Source organism: Halichoerus grypus, chromosome 13, assembly GCF_964656455.1.
Source record: "Halichoerus grypus chromosome 13, mHalGry1.hap1.1, whole genome shotgun sequence".
Classification (NCBI taxonomy): Eukaryota; Metazoa; Chordata; class Mammalia; order Carnivora; family Phocidae; genus Halichoerus; species Halichoerus grypus.
The window spans coordinates 37,261,950-37,286,349 of NC_135724.1; the positions used below are offsets into that span (position 1 = coordinate 37,261,950).

Sequence of the window (24,400 nt, forward strand, 5' to 3'; positions counted from 1 at the left end):
ACAGTTATCATTAATTTTATTGAAGGAGCTATAATAGTCACTATGATTCTTCTTCATCATGACTCTGTTGAACATCTGTCTCCTTAACAGAGGTAAATGTAGATAATTAGCTGTTTGTCTGAGAGGTTAGGGAGCTCTAGAAATTAAAGCTAAAATGTTAAGAAATACTACTAATCATTCAAAATGGACAATAAAGCATACTTAAAGAAACACTGACAAAAATACGATTCAATTAAAACAGCTTGGCAACATTTCTAATTTAAAACAAGCATATCAAAAATCATTTTGCATCTTAAGAATATAAGTATCAGAACAACTAGAAAAGAAACTTTCATATAGCCATTATGGAAAACAGTGTAGAGGTTTCTCAAAAAACTAAAAATAGAACTACCATATGATCCAGCAATCTCTTTTCTGAGTATATCCCCAAAGGAAATTAAATAAGTACATGGAAGAAACATCTGCACTCCCATGTTCATTGCAGCATTATTCACAATCACTAAGATGTGGAAATGACGTGTCATCGACATATGAATGGATAAAGACATTGTGGTATATACATACAGTGGAATATTTATAAAGGAGATCCTGCCATTTGCAACAACATGAATGAACCTAGAAGACATTATAATAATAAGCCAGACACAGGAAGAAAAATACTGCGTGTTCTCACTTGTATGTGGAATCTGAAAAAGTTAAATACATTGAAGCAGAGAGTAGAATGGTGGTTACTAGAGATGGGGAGGTGGGGGAAAGAGGAGATGCTGGTCAGCGCATACAGAGTTGCAGTTATGTGGGATGAGTAAGTCTAGAGAGCTAATGTACAGCGTAATGTACAGGTAATAATACTGTAATACTGCACACTGGAAATTTGCTAAGAGAGCAGATTTCAAGTACTCTCATCACATACCAACAAGTAGCAACTATGTGAGGGAAAGATACGTTAATTAGCTTGACTGTAGTAATCATTTCACTATGTGTATGTGTGTATCGAATCATTATGTTGTACAACTTAAATGTATAGTTTTATTAAAAAAATAAAATTTAAAAGGAGTTTCCGTTTTATGGACCTCTCAGTTACGATGACCTGAGAAATGGACATGTACACATGGCCTAGTGTCAGGTGTGTAAAGATCACAGAAATCTGGGTACATATTGGTTTTTACATACATCTCACTCCAATGTCTCAGCTGGGTGATATCTTAGCCCACAGCAGCAAGGACTGAGACAGTAGGAACTAAAGGAACTGAAACAATAGGACTTTGTTTTCATTCCAGTTATAGAATGGATCTAGGCCTGATCAAGTACTTCAAATACGGGATAATGGAATGCTAGTACTTTTCAGTGATTCTACCTCATCCACACTACTCTATCTCTCTTCTTTTATATACAGAGATTTAACCCATTCCAATACTGCTGGGAAAGAAGGAAGCGTGGTTAAGAGATCATTTACACATTTATCTTTACCTTTCATCTGTCTTTCTCGTGTCTTCTCTTTGTGTCTCTGACTTTCCCTCCCTTCTTCTTTGCCTCCCTCCCTCCTTTATTTTTCCTTTAATAAATACCTACCACTTTCTACCTCAGAAATTGTCAGTATTGAGAACGTCACACTTTAAAATATTTTACCAGGTACCATCTTTCACTCCTTCTTGGGAACTTCCTATCCTTAGCTAATAACAACTTACGCTTGTGAAAATATTTGATGTTTCAGAGTTGATGCTCATGGCTTGTTCTATATTCCAAACAACACAGGGTAAAAGGAAAGAATGATTTCAGATACAGCGTGGCGTTTTACACATGTTCAGTGTTAGTATAATGCTTTTGATGTTTGTTGATCATGGAAATAGTTCCCTTTATTTGCAATCATGGCAAAAGAAATTGTTTTGAAAAGTGATTATAACTCCTTGCTCAAATTTAGAAGATGATCCAGATGTATGAAAACTGGAGAGACCAAGGAAATAGCAATGAAAATCACAGAGCATAAATGGATTTCACAAAATTTGTTTCCCTTTTGAAGAAAGAGTGATATATGACCAAACTTGGTTTTCATTTTCTTGGCTTTTATCCACATCACTGTAGTGGCAAATAACTGATTTTAGCTAGGAAAATATTTTCGAAAGACTTTCTCTGATGAAAACACTCCAGGTAGAGAGTGAATCCGCTTGAGTAACAGTGGGGGCTCTGCTCCTGTTTTTGTCAGGCTTTGTCCCTAAAGCTGCCCGGACAACTTTGTTCTATTTGTTCTAAGTCGAGAAAAGTTGGCTGGGTTAGCCCTGGGCTAAAAAAAAGTTAAAGTAAATCCTAATGTCTTATGAGAAAGACCGACATCAAACATCAAGTAGAAACCGTGAAGAAGGCAGCAACCTAAGTTATTAGTCAAGACATTTTCTCCTCCTTTAACTTGCTCTGGGTCTATCAAAGCCATCTCTTTTGAAGCGAGCTGCTAGGGGGCCAAGTAAACAGCGCAGGAGGAGGTTTCTGCGCTCTGGGAATTGCTGCCTCCCCATGCCACCCTGCATTGTTTACATTCGCTTTCCCCAGCCTCTAAGCAAGAGTTCATTTTATAATAACCCGTATTGTATTTACTTCTATTTTTAAATCCTCCGAAGCACACAGAACCACAACGGCTGAAAGAACAGAATGCTAATGGAAATAAAATATGTTGTAAAAATTATAGATAAAACCGAACTACTCATGCGAGATGAGGCTGTGATGCAGATGAGCAATATGATGCAAGAGGAATAAATGCGCAGATACAATAAATACACTAAGTAACATGCGGGAGGATTTTGTCCTCCGGTTTAATTTCGTATAAGAGACAAACAGCTTGGGACCGATGCCGCTAATCAGGTATCCTCTCAGAAAAGTGGACCATTTTCAAAGATCAAAGCGAGGAAGCACTTTGCCCAAGTTTTACATTGACCTGAAGACACGAATTACTGCATTCTTATTACTTCTTTCCAGTTTTCTTTCTTTTACTTGCACACACACCCTCACACACACTACTAGAGAACTAGAGAAATTCACAACGTTTTAGACTTTCAAATTAATAAAGGGTAAAATCAGAGGGGAGGGAGCTGGAGGCGGTGGGGAGGGGGTGGATAGGAGAAATTTGTCCTGTGTTCGTGGAGGGCTGGGGGTGGGGGCGCCGGTGAAATTCCACCCAGCAAGTTATGCTCCTGCAACAGAAGAGTTCAGTTTCATAGATTCGGTTGTGCCTTACCTGGTTTTGTAGTGAACTGCACCAACATGCCCCTAATTCTTCCCCTAAAGTTCTACATATGCTGAGAGCTATAGTATTTGACCTTACACATTTCCACAGAAGAAACTCCAAAGCAACCTTTAACTTCAATAAAACGCTGTGTTCATTCTTCCCCTTGTGCTCAACACACAGCAATCTAATACACCTCATCATGTGGTCCGTTGCCATGGTAGCAATGAATCCAGCTGCTGAAATACAAAAGACTGACAAAAAGTTGCCTTTTTCCCCCTCCACCCACCCTGACAAAGTCAGAGGGTTTTTTTTTTTTTTTCTGTATGACAAGTCTAATTTGAATATGTTTCTGGTGCTGACTCAACTTCGTGAACAAGGAAAAAAAAAGAAAGAAAAACGAATAGCAGAGGTATAAGAATAAGAGGTCCCCTGAAGCCTTTAAACAAACGAAATAACTATATGCATTTTTAAGTCGCCACTAATCCCTCAAGATACTGATCATTAGCTGCTACTTCTTTCAACCAAGTATTTTTAGACGCCAGTTACTAACCCAATAGAAAAATGCAGCAATGATCTCACAGCTCCTTTAAATATATATATAAAAGTTAAATAATTCAGTCAACACGGATGCTGAAAACACATCAGTGTAGGAAGGGCTAGCCTCAAAGTGTTTTCCTAGAGCAAACTTTTAATCACAGCTCAGAGGTGGGAGGTAAAATTCTTCATTTTCTTTTCATCAAACCCTGTGTTTAACCACTATTTAAACAGATTAAGTCTCAGTCCTATTTCAAGTGATCAGAGATTTGGATCTGTAGTGACACAGCCTGGTAGAATCAACCAAACCATACTTGGGGGCTCTATCTTAAGAGTAGGAGTTTTGGAGTTGGGACAAGAGCAACTCTGAAGAATCCTGGGACCCCCCCGCCCCCCAAACCCATGGCTATGTAATTACGATTTAAGGAACCGCCTTCAGTTTATTCCCAGTACTTTAAGGAAGCCTGACAGAAGCCCAGGCTTCACTTCGTGTCAGTTGTGGTCCCTCCTTCCCACCATGGGCGTCCTTCAGTTGCCGCTCTCCGTCCTCCAGCCAGCAGGTACTTTGTCCCTCGGGTTTGCACTGCCACTCCCCTGCTTCCCCAGCTTTGCTTACTTTCCAAATTTAGCTCATATTTCATAATAATTCATTGACATATCTGTTCTTTCTCTTTAGACATGGACTCTCCCAGGAAGGGGAATGGGGTCTTATTCATCTTTGCATACCATGTAACGAGCAAAGGGTTTGGCATAATGTAGGGCTCACTGGCTATTGCTTGAATGGATGAAGCAGGGAATGAATGTTTTGTGTCAGCACAGTGGAGGAAAGCTCAGCTCCTTCAGGGCTATGTCCACAGCATTCTCTGCTGTGGTTCAGCCCCTGAGGGGTTTTCACAGGCTCTTCCTTATTATTCCACGCTGCAAAGGGAGGCAGGCAAGAGTAGCTCTTAAGAAGAGCAACCATGGAGTTACTCGGATGTGGGTTTGAAATCCGGCTCTTACCCAGGCTAGCTTTGTGATCTTGGATAGATCATTTAACCTCTCTAAACCCCGGTTACTCTTTTGTAAAATTTCTACTTTAAAGAGATATGACAAAGGATTAAATGAGCTAGCCCTAGGAAAATACGAAGCACTGAGCTTGAAACATAGTAAGTGCTCAACAAATTACCACTAGTGTTGTTCAGCCAAACTGTTTATGAGTTTTGAACAAGAGGGACAACAAGAAAACTCATTGATGCCTGACTTTCCCTTGCTGATAAAACTGTCCTTTTCAACCACATACACATTTTCAATTATATGCTTCATAATATGAGCATAATACAGTGACCATTTCAGGCAACTAGCCAGGATTGCTCGCTCCCACTTACAAACCATCTAGAGGAGGTGACCACTCAAAAGGTTTTACATATTCCCAGTGTGAAATGGACTGTAAAAAGACTTTTAAAGTTGGTAGTCGATTAAAAAAATCTTTTTAATATGAAAAACATGAAGTAAAGCAGTTCATTTCGATATTTATATCAAATTTTCAAGAAGTGGCCTATATGTCATTTATTAGCAGTTTTTTTTTCAAGTTAAAATGGGGTATAAGAATTGTCATATAAAGAGCCTCAGAATAGAAATTATGTACAGAGATCACATTTTTAACAATTTACTGGTGTTGGCTTAACAGCAGCCTTTGAAAGGTCACCTTGATCAGTAACGAGGGCTGTAAAGGGCTCACCACCACAGAATTTTTAGCTGCTTTTCTCCACAGTCATCTAACTCAGGAAATTACCAGACACCAAAGCCAATTGAATGGGAAAATTAGCATTAAAATCCCTTTGAAGCCTTATAGTGCAAAGAAGCAGCCAGGGGTTAAAAAAAAATACACCAAAAAACCCCAAAACCAAGAAACAACAACAACAAAAACAAAACAAAAACCTGTGGTGGAAAGAAGAACTTTAACAGCAGAAAGTTGCTATAAAATAGAATAAAATGAATGTTGTGCACTGCAAGATTTCTCTATCATTAAAACAAAAAGCCCTATAACAAATCAGTAGAGATTATTAAAATAGCTTTGGCACTTGCTACAACTCTGAAAAATCCTTCAGTGTTGTGGCTCATGATGACATAGTCCTATAAAGCGTGTCAGTGAGGCGGAACAGGCCAAAAAGGCAAGAAGCATATACATTGGAAAGTGAGAGCCCCTTAATCCTCTTCAGGACCGTTGATGAAGGAAAGATGAATAGAACCACAATTTGAATAATTCATAATTACTCTCATGTGTGGCTAGCTGAATAGAAACTTTTTCCACTGCTTGTCTTCATTTCTTTGGGAGTCTTTACTTTGTGTCTTTTTCCTCCTACAGATGGGTTATGCATCTCACTGTTCCTCATTTTGTAAACTGAAGAGCCTATTATTTATCTAGTTAATGGAGACTACTCCTAGAGCATAACTACGATTAGCAAACATCCTTTGTCAGATGTTAAGCAACTTGTTTGATTCTCTCTCTGAAGAATTAGGGAAATATGATGTCAATATGTTTGGTTTCACAAAGTCTCAAATCCCCTTTTGCAAATGTGAAGATGAACTTCTTGCTCAGTGTGAACAAAATTTGTAACATGATCTGTGCTGGTGTGACCCACTTAATTTCATATGAAGAATCCAATCACTGAGGGAGAAACAGTCTTTGAGACATAATGCTTCAGAATGTACCCTGGGAAATTGTGCCAAGCCCGAGATCCACAGACCTGGTAGAGAGTTTACCAGGTTGTTTGCTTCACTGCTCTCTCTTCAGACACGAGGGCACCTAAAATCCCACACACTCAAGGTAACAACATGGGCTCAGTGGTCACACCCCTGAGTTAAACAGCATGGCTACCAAAAAACTGGCTGCTAATGCCAGTGAAATTAAAACAAGACAAAACAATTTGAATTTCTGCAAAATCAATGTTTTTCAGGCCACATTTTAAAATTGTTATTTTATAATACCACAGAGAGCTTTATGGTCAGGGCATGAGTTTAAATCAAATAAGAGAACTTGTTCACAGCAACAACAAAAAAGATTGTGATCTATTGAACAATTTTTGCAGGCGCATAGTTTCTTGGGCTGCTTTGAGCAGCTGACCTAAAAAATATTAATCGGATTAGTATCTATTCTACATGTGAAAATTTCTTATGAAAGAACAAGGCTATTGCAAGGCATCTCAGTTTATATAACTCAGTATCAAGATATTCTATTTTACCCTTAAGATGTTTTCAAAACATGCACTTCTCTTTTGAATTGTATTAACGGTGCTATAAATATCTGTTTCTAAATAGCACTGTGAATTGATGGCTACACATTCTCCAGATAACTTGTTGTGAACCCTGAATCATTTTGTCCTATTCACATATGGAAATTTATTCCCAAATTTCTGCTTTTGGATTTTTCATCTCTTCAAAATTCATAATTATATAGTTATAGTCTGGATTCTTCCGTAGTGAAAAACACACTTGGTTTTGAAGCTTAATAATAAAAAGTGACACCACGTGCCCATTTTCTCACTGAAAGGTAATATCACGAGTCCAATGTAGAGAAATTGAAAAATACAGAAAGATTTATGAAATAACATTAAAACCACATAATTTAACTATCAGAGGTAACCAATATCAACATTTTGATGTATTTCTTAATCTTATATACTAAAAATCCTGGATAATTTGACTATAGTTTTCTTCGGCTTAAAGAAAGACATGTAAAATAAACACAGTATGATATTACAGATTCTTTGAAAATATTTTTTAATAGTTGCATAAAATTCCACTATTTGGATGTATCAGAATTCACTTAGCCATCCCTCATTGTTAAATATATACTTAGTCTTTTCCAGACTTCTTTATATAAACGATATATTTTTGTATATAAATTTTTGGTTGTATCTTGGGTTATTTCCTTAGAATAGATTTCTGTGCAGGAGGGGGGAATTATTGAGTTTAAGTTAGAAAATCTAAGCACAGAATTTTATTTTATTTTATTTCTTTTTTAAGCATAGCATTTTGGAATTGGAAGATCCATCCCTATAATTCAGTGTAATATTTCATTTTATTGATGAGGAAACTGAGGTGAGATAACTGGCTCAAAGTTCTGTCATGAATTCTTCTAGTGCAAGAATACAGACTGGGGTTCTTTGTGAGTCCACTTAGCTTTCTGTCATTTCATCCTGCTGACTCTCAATGGCAATTCATCTCTGAGGTGCTCCTTCCCAGTTTCGGTTTGGTATCCTCTGTGAAACTCCACGAGTATGCTCCAGAGTCCAAGGCAGGAATGGGAGTAACTTGGAGATGGGTAACACAGTTTTATTTTTTATTCTTTGGTCAGAGGCAATCCATATGGAGTGTCTCTACAGTCACCTTCCACTGATAGCAAACAGAGTGGATACTGAGAAGCAGCAAATATTCTCTCAGGTCAAAATCTGTCCTGAGGAGAACAAAATGGAAAAAGATTCCAAGAGAGCTGAGAGGTCAGGATGCTCAAAAAAGTTGGTGATATAAAATTAGGCAGAGCTCTTTGATAGACCCCAAGTTCTTTGATGGCCTTGTATTCTGTGGGACAAACAGAAGATCTGTGGGATTTGAGTGGCAGACTGTTAGGTTACTTGTAGGGCAGGGGAATAAGTTACTTGTCTGGTCATCCTCTGTGACAATCCCATATCCTGGAAACCCAGGTGTGTTTGCACAGCCATGATGATGTCTTTGTTTGACAGAGTATATTCTTTCTCAGTTAGAGGGAACAGGGGAGAACATTTCTGAAAATCAAGTCTACCCATGAAGTCAAGGAAACAGGCATATTCCTGAGAACTTGCTCTTGAAATAATTCATTTTCTTGGTCTGAATACAGAGTACACAGAGATTATTATTTCTTGGTCTCTTCCATGTGACTTGTTCTAAAATAAGATGACTTATTCTAATTCAATAAATTTTAATTAAGTGTCTTCTGAAACCACATATTGTATAGATGTAGGCAAAGAATATAAATAGCCCACAACCTAGATGGGGAGATAAGAATATGGATAAAGAAAATATAGCTGTAGATATAATATATGAAAAAAATATAACTGATTTGAGAGTAGATAGATAATTTAATTAGGTCAGTTTAAGCAGAACATTTGGGGGGGGGGGGATCACCCAATCAGTGTGCTCCAAAGCTCAGAAAGCAGTTGGCTATTGGGATGTTAGGTGTGTTTTCTCAGATTCTTTTACTCTGTGTTTGGGTACTTGGACTACATTCGCACAGTATACATGTTAAAGCTCTGTGGAGGGATGCCCGATGTACCCTAAGAGCATATTCAGTGACCAAGATTAGATGTAGGAGTGATAGAAGCTACTGAATTTCTCCCTTCCCCTGTAATGTACTCCTGGGAAAGGATAAGTAATTAAGTAGTTGGTGGCAAGGTGAGGGGGGACGATGGGTAGTAGCTGCTTCTCCAGTACTATGTGTGTGTATATCGTAGGTAATGAAGGAGAGATTAGGAAGCAAGTTCAATGTCATGCACCCTGTAAGCACTCAATAAAAGTTAATTATTGGTGCCAATTTTGATAAAATAAAGGGTATTATAAAATGAAGCAAGTTAGGAGAACAATTAAAGGTAAGACTAGAGGAGCAGAAATTATTAAGGGAAAACACAGATTGAACAGCTGGAAAATGATGTAAGGTGATTTAGGGGGAAAGATTAAAAAAAAACAAACATAGGTGGTTAAAGAGAACACATAGAAAAATCATCCAGGAGGTACGAGAGAGAGAATACTGAAGAAATACACAATTGGGAAAGTTGTTTGAGTAAGTTAAGACAAGTGACAAACCAATGTCTGAAATGTCATTCTATATACCTAAATGAATTCCATCACTGGAATGAATGAAGAAGGTCCATTTGATAGTTAAATACATTTTATATAAATTGACCCATAATATAAAGATATCGGGCACTTTGGACCCTTCTGGGTGTCTCTGATGGGAAACACTGCATCAGTAAGCATCATTCATCTGACATGTCAAACGTTCCCGTATATGACACTAGGGAGTTCACGGTTATCCTTGCTCCATACTTCACACTGGTTAATTCTCCATCAGGCCACTGCATTCTGTTTAGAGTCTCACAGTGACATGTGAAATGGGGAAACTGGAGAAAGTATTGTACAATGGTGGACAATGAACAGGAAGGGAAGTAGCACAGAAGCCTGAGAGGGAGGCACTTAAGTGTTTGAAAGGATATCTGCACATAAATAATGGTGAGCAGGTGTTCTTCATTTTTTACTGAAGGCACCACACTTTGTGTTTGCCAGGTGAGACATCAGAAAGGACTCCTGACATAATCTCAGACTTATGACATGTAAGTAACATGAGGCAGAGAGGCATTAGCTTCTACTTTGTTCATCACAGATAAATAGCCTTTTTGGAGGATGTCAGCCACTCACGTTCATTATACATGTAAAGACACTTTACATCCCAGTGAAGACATAGTTACGTGTTTATATGTTCCTACACACACATTGAGAAGACAGAAACCTTAAGTCATACATCAGATCCTGTGGCTTGGATTGCCCCCCACCCCCAGTACTATCATATTTGTAGCAATAATATACAAAGTGTTAAAGACAAACACTATTTGTTTTATCTCTTCAGGCTTTATGATATCTTTGATAAACATTGTAACCAATTAAAAGATGAAAGTAATCAAAAATATTTTCTAACCACTTATAATCTCACCAGCCACAATTGATATTTTTGTTATTTACCTATTCATATCTGTCTCTAAGTAACTGTGTAGCTTGATTTTAAAATGATTGTTGAATGGGTGAAATAGGCAATGGGATTAAAGAGGACACTTATCACGGTGAGCGCTGAGCCATGTATAGAATTATTGAATCACTGTGCTGTACACTTGAAACAAATATAACACTGTATGTTAACTATACTGGAATTAAAATTAAAAATTTAATAAATTAAAAAAACACACAGAAACGCACTTCAAGAATGATAAAATATAAATAAAAATGCAAAAAAGAGAAATAAAATAAAATGGATTGTTACTTTTAAAACTGCAGCATTTTCCATATCCTAAGGAGGCTATAGCCCTCATGACTATCTTTGAGAAAGAATGCTCTTTTTTGGGAATAAACTTTAATGGGCCTACTGTTTATATTATAAACTAGTCTGCAAGTAAGTGACGAAGGAAGAGAAATTAAGCCACCCTATGTAACAGAGAAAAACGCTCCCTTCTTTATGGGTGGTATAGCTGGAAAACTGTGAGTCATTAACTGGAAAGAGGAGGGTCTGGTGACTAGAGCCACGGAGAATGGGTGCTAAAGTTCTGGACACAGGGAGCAAGGTCCAGGTCATAGGGAATTCCTATCTGTAGGGGAAGCAGGTTCTAAAACAGGGTGGCCCAGGAGGAGATGGCCCCAATATGGGATCCCTTCTGAAGGGTATGACTCTGGTCTAAGGAATGATGCTGATGACTAATTTTAATATTCTGACTTGTGATATCTCTGTTATCATCAAGATTTTAGGAAAGCTTTGAGAATTGCTCTTAGCTTCACAGTGAATAATTAAGTCTGTGTCCATGCTTGGAATGGGGGTATGAAGAAAGAATATGCTCTCTGAGAAAGTGATATTTGAGATGACACCTGTGAAGAATGGGAAGGAGTCTTTTAAGCAAAGGGAAGAGCATGTGTGAGGTCCCTGAGAGGGGAGAGAGCCTGATGTTTTCAAGGAACACCAGAAAAACAGTGTGGTTGGAGCACTATGCATAAAGGGCAGAGAGTCATGGCATAGGAAAGTTGGCAGACCAAGGCTATGGAGGGACTCTAAAATTTATTCTAAGTACAGTGGGAAGGTTTTATAGGATTTAAAACATAAGAATAACATAATCCAACTTTTATTTTTTTATTTTATTTTTTTTGTGCCAAACTTTTCAGAATCTTTATTTTATTTTATTTTTTTAATTTTTTTATTGTTATGTTAATCACCATACATTACATCATTAGTTTTTGTATCCACCTTTTATTTTTAAAAGAGCGTCCTGGCTATGGTGTGGAGAATGGACAGGAGAGGGGCAAGAGTGTTTAAAGTGCCACCAGTCTGAGGGCCAACTTTTTTTTATTTTTTATTTATTTTTTATTTTTATTTTTTAAAGATTTTATTTATTTATTTGAGAGAGAGAGCATGAGAGGGGGGAGGGTCAGAGGGAGAAGCAGACTCCCCGCCGAGCAGGGAGCCCGATGCGGGACTCGGTCCCGGGTCTCCGGGATCATGACCTGAGCCGAAGGCAGTCGCTCAACCAACTGAGCCACCCAGGCGCCCATGAGGGCCAACTTTTGATTCTGAACTAAAATGTTGACAGTGGAGAAAGTGAGAAGTGCATACACTTAAAATATATTTTGGAGACTGAATTGACAGGACTCAGTCACACATTGAATGAAGGAAGATGAGTGAGAATAGAATGTAAAGAAGAACTCTCAGCATTATAATAATAATATGGAGGTGCCATTTACTACAGAGCAGAAGCTGGATGCAGGAGCATGCTGAGGGAATGCAACATGGGGTAAGGCAAAGTGTTGAATTTGAAATGGCTCTGAGTCAGTTAAGCAGTAATGTCACATAGGCTGTGTCTACATCTGCCTGAAGCCCTAAAGATAGGGCTCGAATGGAGATGTACGGGTGAGAGCTGTAGGTACAAGAGACTTGTTAAAGCCATGGGAAAAGGAGAACATACGTGGAGAAGCATACCCAAGACTCCTCTCCAAGACAGAGGGTCAGGGAGATAAGAGGAAATCCTTGTGACTGTGTTTTTATGGAAGCTAAATGGGAGTTCTTCAGGAGGAAGGGGTGGTCTTTGAGTTGAAAGCTACTGAGAGGTGGAGTAAGATGAGAATGAGATAAGTATTTATTAGCTTTAGAATATGGCAATAATGACCACCTTAATAAAAACCTTTTTCATGAAATGGTGAGGGACAGAACAATGAGGGGTAAGGAAGTGGAGTCAGGCTGGGTAAACGATTTTTTTTTGGAGAAAATTGGATCTGTAGGGGAGCAGAAGTAGGGCAGCAAATGAAAGGAAACATGAAATCAAGGTACTATTTCAAATATAGGAGACTCTAGAAAATATTTACATGCTGCAAAGAGTGGTCCATCAAAGGCAGAGACTGATGATGTGGAAGAGAAAATGGCTGGTTGCATGTGTGCAGTCCTAAGAGGTAAAGGGGGACAAGATACAGAGTACGTGTGGAGAAATTGCCTCTCCTGTGACATGAGGGAAGAAGGATGCAGATGAGGGTATATGTGTACATTTCCATGTGTACATGGAAAGAAGGAGTTCCTATCTAGTGACTTCTATCATCTCAATGAAATAAGAAGCAAGGTTGCTAGCTCAGAATGAGGAATGGGGAAAAGAATTTTGATGCAAGGGGAGAAATAATGAGCTAATTATTATGGAGAGTAGGAGAGTGAGCTGACTACAGAGATAGTGGGAGAGCCATAGAGTGTTGCAAGCACATCTGATGTAGTGATCATGACTCTAGCATGCTCAGTTGTGTGGCCTTCTTTAACAAAGCTCAGCCAAAAAAGTATGGGTAAGTCAAGTAAGGGGTTTCATCTACCTGGCTTGGCTATCACCTGGTGAATATAATGGGAGGAAAGACATGCAAGGGAGTTGAAGGTACATAAAAGGAAATGGACCATGGAATATAACCAGGCAAAGAATGAAGTAAAGACAGGAGGTAGTTACTGGACAGTGAGAAAGAACCAGGACAGAAAGATTCTGTAACAAACACAAAGAATTGCAAGTGTGGAGATCAGAACAAAAGAGCTGGAAGGGTAGGATGTGGTGTTTGGAGAGGGGGATATCTTGCTTGCTTTTCTGATGGTGGACGTGCTTCAAAGAAGTAGATGGCTGAGGTCAAACGGAGGGATTTATTTCTGGATATGAGGAAGGTATTGATTGGATCATCCATGGGTATACTGAAGTTCCCAAGAATACAGCACGTAAGCAGCACTAATCAAAGTTCTGTAGGAAACAGAGCTCAGCAATTTTCCTGTGATCTATGGCTGGGTAGATTTTGTATGATGGGAGGTGCTGGTGGCTTTCTTCATCATTGCATTGAGAGAGCCTGTGCCCCAGCCACGTGGAAACTCTTGCCATGTCCTTATCCGCCAACTTTTTCTTTTCTCCCTGTGAGCCTCTTTTTTGAGTGAAGAGACCTTTCCCAGAAAACTCCCTATATTTCTTTCCTAAGGACATTATAACAAATGATCACAAACTTGGTGGCTTAAAAATAATAGAAATCTATTGTCTCATGGTTATGGAAGAGAATGCATGTTATTTCAGAGAATGGTTTCGCTTTCCACTCATAATTCCCTTGACCTGGTCCTTCACATGGCCTAACATCTGCTGCCTTTCAGCACTTCCAGAGATGGCAGCCCTACTCCTCCCCCCCTCAAATAAATAAATACATCTTTAAAAAAAAAAAGACCGAAATATCTTCCCCCGCCAAACCGATCAAACAGAACCATACACATTTGGAAAAAGCTGTTTGAGAGCATAAGTCCTAGCAGACATTTCATTCTCTATTCTGTAGAAAGTATATCAAAGACGTTAGGATCTGGTCTTGTTGCTTTTTCAGTCATTCTCTTGTCCCCTATCACACCATCGAGAAGAACATTATATTATATGCTAATTCTCATTTTTATGATTTAATGAGCTACTTCTGAGAACGGTACTGTTTCACCAGCCCGTTAGAAACGTCTGGAATGGCTAGTGCCGAATTGAGGCTTAGGTCATCCAGCTGAAACTAATGTCAATGTTTTAGTTATTCATTTGTGTTCTTCAGCCTCTTGGACACACCTCCACTGGTTACTAGGCAACCACAGCTTACTGCAGTTAGTATATATTAAGCAGGAATTCTATGTGTGAGTTTGGAAAGGATCTGAATATTTTAATGAGAAGGCAATCATGAGCTGAACCAGACTATTATCTTAGTTATGAGGCAGGACAAAATGTGGGGACTTCACTATTTTTCAGAACGTGGACTAGTAACACTTTACTAACAAGCCTTCATGCTTACAGGTGTAACCGTCTACACAAGCGCCTCAAAGCTGGAGGATATGGAAAACCTCAAAGGAGTCCTTTTTATCAGATGGAGGAATTCTTGTTAAGGACTGTGTTTAGGACAGCGATTCACAAGCTCTGCTTCTCAGGCCCTTTTGCTCTTCGGACGGTGGGGAGGGAGAATCCAAGGGAGAATGGGAAGGTGTTTATATTAGGGTAATTTTTACCACTGTACTTAATGTCTGCAAATGTTTCTTGCCAAAGAGAATTCAAAGCACTGTGGGAATGTGCCAGGGATTCGGTGGTGGTACGCTCTGTGTTAGTCCTGGTGGCAGTGTGGGCCACGTAGGAGGTACGTGAGCCGAGCAGGGCTCTGTCTTGAGGGTATAAAACAGAACTCTCCCGAACTGAGGTCATAAGAGGCTCATTTGCAGTGACTGAATGGGAAGAATGTAGCCTTCTCTGGAACATGATGAGGCTTTTTTATCTCCAAATGTGCCTTCTGTGGATGCTACTACTCTGGGAAGAAATTCAACTTCAGAAGGGAAACCTTATGTAATACTAGAGTTGTTCGTACGCATCAGGAAGGGATGGTGTCATAATAAGAACACGCTCTTAGAAAAAGACAGCCACCTTCCTTATCTATGCAGCTAGAACTGGACGAAAAATTATGGCAAGTATTTATTTGAGTCTGAATGTGTATTATACACACACAAAAACACAGAAAAACTTCCAGCCCACTGTTATGGAACTGTAAGGAATGACAGCAAAGAGAGCTAAGGTATTCATCTATTTTGATCATTTGAAACTATCAGATTCACGGTGGAAGATTTTGCTGAAATAAACTGTACAGATTTAAAAGTCAGGTTTTGAAAGTTACAAAAATCAATTGATGGTTGAAATACAAGCTAAAACAATAAACTGTCACTCATATGAATGCACTAACATTGAAACACATTATGATTAACTTTTGTAAACACATCATAATCCTTAGTGTTCGATATGAAAGCATTGTCCCATCCATCACAGTTTTAAAAATCATACTAACATGAAGGTAAATAGCATCCTGCAAACTCTTCTGGGAAATTAAAGGGGAAATTGGCACACAAAATGTAACTCAACAGGCAGGGATATAAGCTGGGGCTGTGAATAGAAGTCTTATTTTTTTCTAAGATACTATATATTTATTTTCATCAAAGATAGGCACTGTAGTGTGCACATGCTACTTGTATTCTTTTTTTTAATTCTTTTTCACTCTGTAATATGAACAAGTTATCCATAAAACAGCAGTAGACCAAAGACACCAGGCCTGTATCTTTTTGTTTTTTTAATAGATGGGGTATTTATAGATTTTACTATTTTACATTTTTTTAAGAAACGAATATGTTACAATCACTTTAGCTGTCATTTTTAGAGTCACATTCTGCCTGTCAGTGCCTGGACTATTCTGGTCTTCCCATTCAAGGGCAGTTTAGGGCTTTTGTGCTGGGGTCTCCTACATGTGTGCTCCAGACAATAAGCAGGATGTGAGCCGGGAAGGCATTTCTGCTTTTGCTCAGCCGTATGTCCAACACCTAGCAAAACTCCTGATAGTTCTCAATAAGTACTTGATGAATAGTAAATCTACTTCTTTGTATTGTAAATAAAACCCAAATCAACCTTGTTTTCTTAGTCTTTCCTTACATGTAGAAACTCCTCTTGGAGGAAAATAAGATCAAGAATATAGTAATACTGGCTAGTTTGTTGTATGATGGACAGGAGTTAGGTGGTAGGAGACTCATCGAGGTCCTAGTTGTGACTTTGCTGCTAATTTAGGGGTTGTACTTAACCTCTCAGCCTCAACTTTCTCAAATGTAAAATTAAGACTTGCCATGGTCTCAATGTTTGTGTTGTCCTGAAATTCATATGTTGCAATCCTAATGTCCAATGTGATGGTATTAGAATGTGGGGATTTTGGGGTTGCTTAGGTCATGAGGGTGGTGCCCTCATGGGTGGGAGTAGTGCTTCTATAAAGGAGGCCTAACAGGGCTTCCTAGCCCCCCCTGCATGTGAGGACACAGAGAACAAGTGCCTACTTTGAACCAGGAAATGGGCCCTCACCAGAATGTGACCATGCTGGTGCCTTGATCTTGTACTTCCCAGCCTGCAGAACAATGAGGAATAAATCTCCATCCTTTATAAGCTACCCAGTCTCTGGTATTTTGTTATAGAGGCTTGAATGGAGTAAGACAGGGGTCCAAGTTAAATAATCTGAAATATCCTTTCTGATGCTTAAATCCTGTGATTCTAAGACATAATCTGTGGCAAATCAAAGTAGGATGTTACCTGAAATAATTATGCCTTCTTTATCTCAGGCTCCCAGGTGCCTAGCACAGAGCCAGGGAACATAGAGATGTGTAATATATATTTAAAGAACAAATGAGTGAATGATCATCATAGGTATAAATGTGGCCTAAACATCATCAGGATTTTTCACCAGTGGAAGAAACCCTTTTCTATGGATACTGACTTTTGCAATGAAAATGAAGTCAGAGATTGGTTTTTGCAAATTTTGAGTTTTACTCATACCAATTATTATTCTTATACATGATATTTGAATAGTGTGATGTTTAGAAAAATTCAGAACACACTTATGTACTCTTTTAAGAAGGGCCAACTGTGTCATGTCTATGGAATTTTTTATTTTGCATCCCAAACAAACTTTTTATAATTAATTATAAATATTCATTTCATAAATATTCTTAAGGAGAAAAAAGGAGACAGAAATTCTTGCCTTCAAAAGCCCCCAGCACTAGTGGTATTTTACCTAACGTATAGCCCTAAAATTCTATCAGTCGACAGCGTTAGACATCATTTCCGAGCTTAGGCTCACATCAGTACGTGAGGTTTTTGCATAAGTAGTCCCAGAACCACAAGGCGCTGTACCTTTTAAACTCTCGTTGAACAGAAATAGTGCTAATTTTAGCATGAGCCTAAACACAAACTTATTTGCCAATGAGAAAAAGATCTGTAGACTTATAAAGAGCTTACTCCTCAGGAAATATTTTAAATGGAAAATTCTAGCATTACCTTACATACATATTCTTCTTCTAGGATTAAATTGGAAAGCTCTTTTAGTGAGGCAGTTTGCTGCAGTGAAAAGATATGACTTCACACTCTCATTCTGCCACTTAGGAGAAATGTGACATTGGCAAGTTACCTACGCTCTTGGAACCCTAGTTTTCTTATCTGAATAAGGAGGGAAACAATAGCTAATTTGAGAGGATATTATGAAAATTAAATTAGAGAATGTTCATGGAGCATCTGCTTTGGTGCTTCGCACAGTGGAACCAGACCCCCTCTGTAAGGTGCCCTGTCCCGAGGGAGCTCTAATGCTGGACGAAGTACTATCATCTTCACCACACTCGAAGCACTCAAGCATATTTCAAACTATGCCCTCCAGACTTCATTCAAAACCAAAACAGGAGACCGCTGTGAGCTTGGCACAGGTGATTCAAAGATAAAGAAAAGACTTGGCATTTGTCCTTGATGAAAATTTTAGAGGGAAGATAGACAGATAACAGGAGAAATGGCATGAGGCTGTGAGTGATTGAATGAGATCCCTTTTCTTTCTCTTGTCTACAATTGGAGCTGATCTGGTAATGGCCGAAAGGGCTATATGAAGTCAGAGAAAGACCGATGATAACCAGGGACCCAGGAGGAGGTCATCACTGACTGGGATACTGCAAGTCCCTGGAGAGTGCCTGTGTGCACTTGGGTGAGGGGTTTGCAGAGGAATAATGAATAGCAGGAGCATCTAGGCAGAGGAACCAGCATGAGCAAAAGTAAAAGCACAAAGAGCACAGCTTAGAGAAGGCAGATCAGATGATTCCTGTGCTAGCAAAGATCAACTGATGAGGGGTGAAGGTAGGCCCTGAAACTCAAGAGGTCTGTTGTGCCTGTATTATGACACACTAAGGAATACATGAGATGAATTTTGTTCACAGTTGATGGGGCAGCCAGCACTGGCTTTGAGATCTACGTGGCCTAGGGTAAGTAGATCATATTGGCTCCTGTTCAATGGGCACCTGTTATGTACCAGGAACTGTGCTTTGTTGTTTTATGGATCTTCTTTTCTAGCCTTCACGACAAATCAAACATAACTTTTCAGGGAAGGATCTAAGGCTCAGAGAGGTCAAGTAACTTGCTGCTCAAGATTACACGTTCTTAAATGGAGCAAATGAAATAAAAGGAGGAATAGGATTTTTAAAATATGAATTTCAGATTAAACCATTAAAGCATGGGAATAATGAAATTTGAGTGTAAATTAGGAAGTTGATTTAGACGGTCATGTTTTAAAGAAAAGGAGAATAGGAACACTGAAAGAGGGAATTTGTGGTTCAAAGTGAGGCCATTCAAGATTAGGGTGAGATCTCTTCATACAGGCATGTTTTGAAATGATGTAAGGTTTTTAATAATAAAAAGTGTTGCTTCTGTGTTTGAAAGTTACTTCACGATTATATTTCACGAGAGAGAGTGAGCATAATAATTAAGTGTGCAGGGTCTGAAGCCAGACTGTCTAGATTTGAATTTTTACCCCCAACTTGACCTCAGCAGATGATTTAACTACACTGGGCCCTAATTTCCTTATCTTTAAATAAGGAGATATAATATTACCTATGTCATAGGATTGTTTAAGCATGAAATGAAATATATGTCTATACAGAATAGTGTTTGGCGTAAAGTAAGAATCAGTAAGCATTAGCTATCATTGCTTTGGGCCTTAGTCTTTATTCACCAACCATTTATTTAGAAATTATCTACAGTGAACCAAGGACTGGGCCAGTTTCCAGGAATCCCAAGATGGATTACAGATGATTTCTGCCTTTAAACACATTTGATTTTTTCCAATATCATACTCTGTGGCTCAGTAGAAATACTACTGATTACTTCTTGTTTAAAGCACTTTCCTGCACTATTTGGGCACCACTGATTTAAAATCTCCATTTACAATGTTGCTCATTAGTGTAAGGAATAATACCTCTGCTCCTCCTGCCCTTCGTCCAATATGGCATTAAGATCTGTTCAGCCTGAGCTATCTTTTATGACATGTTTCCCTTGACCTGCCAGGCAACATCATGAAGTTAGTGAGATTAGTTCGGTAGCCCCCTCCTACTTATGTGTACCAAATCCTCAGAAGCTGAGTGTTTGCACCACTCCCTTAGGAGTCTCTGGCTTGCTAATTCATTAGACTTATGTGTGATGTAGTATGTATTATTAATGGATGCATTTCTTTCCCTGAGAGTATTTTTTTTTAAAATATGCGTCATTTCCATAAGCTGGAGAGAAATGTTAATGATTAGAATTTTCAGTGCCATACATGAAAATTGTTGGTAGAAGGGACACCATGTCCTTTTGAATGTACCCACAATACATTAAAATGGACAGATGAACAGTCACGGTAACCTCCGAGAAAAGACTGAAAAGGAAAATGTCTATATGAATAAATGAGAAGGAAATGCAAAAAGCAAGGTTTAAGCATTTAAAATAACCAAGTGAAGTGATTTCGTGAAAAGCCACTTTAATATCAAGAAAGCCCCTTACAGTGGGATTGTTGAGACAGTGGTGAATTGTTTACCTGCCCAAAAAAGACAGACACAAAGTGGCATCTGATCACTTAGCTTTCTAATAGAGCCTGTATTTATTATAGGAAATGTGAGCTGATCAGATCATGAGGCATCTTCAAGCAGCAGACAACCGTTAACTGAAAGAGAGAGGTCAGATCCATAATCAAATAGAGCTGAAGCTCCAGACTTAAATGTGAATGCAGGAATGGGACTGAGGCCCTAAGAAGCAGTTCTCATCTGTACTTTACGAAATGAATTTAAAAACTAAAAATCATATTTGGTACATATCTGAGAATTTTTAAAAATATTTATTTATTTGAGAGAGAGAGAGAGTGTACACAAGTGGGGTGAGGCACAGAGGGAAAGAGAGAAGCAGACTTCCTGCTGAGCAGGGAGCCCAACTCCATCTCAGGGTCCTGGGATCACGACCTGAGCCAAAGGCAGCTGCTTAACCGACTGAGCCACCCAGGTATCCCCATATCTGAGAATTTTAAAATCTTCTATTACTTTGATATGCAAAATAAGAATATGACAATGATTTTGTTAGCAGCAACAAATTAATGCTACAACATTGTACAGCTTAGAATATGACTTTCAATATATTAAGTTAAATTTTTTTCAGTGTAGAAAAATCCAACTTTACATTTAACTTGAAATGTACCTCCTGAGAATCATTTTCCTTGGGAGAAGCAAGTAATCCCCGTTCATTTTTTTTTCTAATACTTTTGGGAGAAATTAATAAAGGACTGGCTGGTCAATTAGAATCTAACCAAGAAAAGAGAAAACACTCTAAATATTTAAAACAGATGGAATTTAATCTAGAGAAAGGGTTACATGGATGGTGGAAGAATTGTGAGCTAACCAGGGGATCAACTGGGAGATCAGCAGAGGCAGGAAGCCAAAGGCATTACCACCCACAGGGCTCAAGGGAGAAAGGGAAGAGGTGATATTACTGTAGCTCAGAGCTCAAGGTCACTGGGGGAAGCTGGAGACAATGGGGTGAGTCTTGGTGGGAGGAAATACTGCCCATAGGGGTCAGTCCCCATGGAACCAATAGAGTAGGAGCGGAGTAAGGAACGGACGAGAAGGTAAAAACTGGCATAGACCAGCAGAACTGGAAAACAGTGTTCAGTAAATATAGTTCTCATTTCCATTTTCTCCTCCAGAGTGTTACACTAGGCAAATTGATTTACTGATAGTTTTAAAGGGCTCTAAGCTTAGCGCCTGGCAACTGTGTTCCACAAACATCTTGTAAATGAATGAAATCACCATTTTAGTTCCATATATAACCTCAATAAACCAAATTTACACACCCCAAAGATTATGAGGGAATGAGCACCTTCACTTTGAAGTTAATAAAAAGCATAAAGGAAGCATCGGTGTCTTCCAGATTAGATTAAAGAAAGTGGTCAATGCTCTGTCAGTTGCATTGTTCTATTCAGAATTGTGAACAGAGGTTTATTCTGACGTTCTGGAAATCACCATTCTTCAAAGTAGATGATACAATCACACTTTGCAAACTGGACTCTGGAGGAGGTAGAAAGCCACACAACTTCCTGAAGACAACCACCACTCAATTCCTCCATTCCTTTCCATTCTGCTGAGAAATGACAATGGCAGATTGCTGACTAATAGTAGAGCGCCAATTTGCAGGCTTATGTCTTTTGTAGCATGGCAGGGTAATTATGGATGATGACGTAAAAAATATTTATCCATCCATTTTACGGTCAAACAAAACCAGGCTTAATGCATGTGAGCCCATGTGTGTGCTTAATCATATACAGCAGTTTAAAAACCACACCTAACCTAAACTACGTCCTACTTGAATTTAAGCAGGCTAAAATATCCCCATGGGCAGCCTCTGAAATGTTACCCTTGTATCGCACACACAGACTTATTAATGATTAAACTGTCACTACCACCATCAAATTTTCCTCTAGTAGTTTTGCCTCATTCTGGCTTATTACTCTGATACTAAATACTTCCATATATTTAAAAAATTAGATGACCTTTAGAATTGAATGAAGTATTCCAGCATTTGCTTAATGGGAGCCAGGAAGAATGTCAGGGTGTCTGTATCTCATACCTCATACCTCAGGTGATTTCTGACAACAACAACAAAACCAGGAAGGGCACAGAAACTAAGTCTTTCACCGTGCGGCCCCTCGCCGAAGTACAGAACACTGATAACATTTAACCCCATTTTCTTTTCGTGTAAAGGAGAGAAGCACTTTTAAGGGGAATTAGTGCAATGTCCATCTTAAATTCTTTGTTTCAGATACACTTACCTAAAATTCAGTGAAGAAACAGCATGAACTTTCCAAAACCATCTATTTTCTCTTCTTTGAAATGGCAGTTGACTATGGCATCTAAAGATTTCCCAAGCACTTCATCCAGGGATTGGCAAATCTTATTTATCTGCAATGAGAAAATATACTTTTATTTAGCTAAGCCACTTATACTTACATGTTTATTACAGATCTAGGACATACGGTATTTTACAAATCCCCTCATACACTAATAAGGGTCTGTAATACTCAACTCAGAAATTTGGTTTTCATTTACCATAAGAAATATTTAGAAAAATGGACATTTGTGCCAGAAGTCACTTTACAGATGAGGATGCTGAGGCCCAGGGGGACTGTCCAAGATTAAGCAGCTGGTTAAAAACAGACAGTGGCCTTGGACCTTGGGGTCCTGACATACGTCTTTAGTTTTATTTGATTAAAAACTCCCAAAGGAGGAAAACATGGAATTTTCTGTGTTTCCCAAGTAGGTAATTTTCTGGAATATTGTGTCACCATAATTTCTACCAAAGTCAAGGAAATTACAGCTGAGGTCAGAGTCAGACCAGCATTTCCTTTAATGATTTAAGCCTGAGCAATCCTAAGTAGGTATCCTACAAGAGTCCACTACCACAAAGGCAACCTGACATTATTTAATGATATGTATGATTTATTACATTATGTAGTAATAACATAAATAATAAATAGTTCATAAAATTGCCTGTTAATATTTCTTAACAAAGCTGAATGATTTTCTAATCCTTTGCCTTCTGGGCAAACTCACAGAGAAGAAGTGGAAGAGAGAGGTTCAAGATGGCACTTCCCAGCAGATTCCCCAATGGTGACCCAGGCACCCGCTCACCATCTGCCACCAGCTCTTCTTTCCCACCAGTCTCTCTCATCCTTCCCTTGCCCCTTCTTCTCCTTACCAACTGCACAGGCTGTATGTTACTACCCCAGGTGCTGGCGAGCTTGAAGCTGCAGGGAGTTGAGGCTCAGGAAATCTCTCAAATCTTCCTTCCTTAAGATGAAGGAAGAGAGTGGGATGGGATCACAGCAGATGAAGGAGAGAAGGCATCTGATGGCAGTGGGGGTGGAAAAGGAAGGGACGACAGGAGCCTAGCTCTGCACCCAGGATGGGAGAAAGGTGCCCCCTGTCTCCAGCCCTGTGCCTCCACTTTCCCTCCCTACTGACTTCTTCAACCCCGGTTCTTGATGAGGATGAGGATTACAGTAACTATGCTTCTGGCATCCTGTGATTTTAGGTTCCTAGAGAAAATTCTATACAGTAACTACCCCTTGCTCTAATCCAAGTTTTCAGATATATTCATTTTTGGAGGAGATTATTTCACAGGAGATAAAGATATTTTCACGACATAAGGAATCCTTGTTCTGTGTCACATCAGAACCCAGCCTTCTTTCCCTGTACTTAGATTCTAGGTACAGACATGGATTTGGCATTCTTTGAATTAAATGTATTATTACAACAGTAGTACTTTCAAACATTTTTTTGTTTTCTTAAAGTACATGTTACTTTTTTTTTTTTAATTGGAGGTTCAGGTAAATTAGAGCCATGCATCTGGGAATAAGTTATGTATCAAAAATATTCTCTCTCCCTCATGAAGGCAGCTCTCTGAGCCCCAACATCAGGAAATAAAATGGAAATCTTACACAATCTTATATAATTTTCTATAAGAC

At 38.8% G+C, this 24,400-nt stretch overlaps 1 protein-coding gene across 16 annotated transcripts in view; it reads right to left on the reverse strand.

Annotated features, from left to right (window-relative positions):
* DTNA (dystrobrevin alpha) overlaps positions 1-24,400 on the reverse strand; it is a 340,154-nt gene that overhangs the window by 154,539 nt on the left and 161,215 nt on the right. For 14 of the 16 annotated variants that reach the window (XM_078060439.1, XM_078060446.1, XM_078060445.1 and 11 more), the window contains exon 2: positions 22,706-22,835. The gene's annotated coding sequence lies outside the window, so the exon portion shown is untranslated. Of the gene's footprint in view, positions 1-3,223; positions 3,397-22,705; positions 22,836-24,400 lie in introns of those variants that run through there. The other 2 variants (XM_078060442.1, XM_078060443.1) reach the window with 1 other exon arrangement.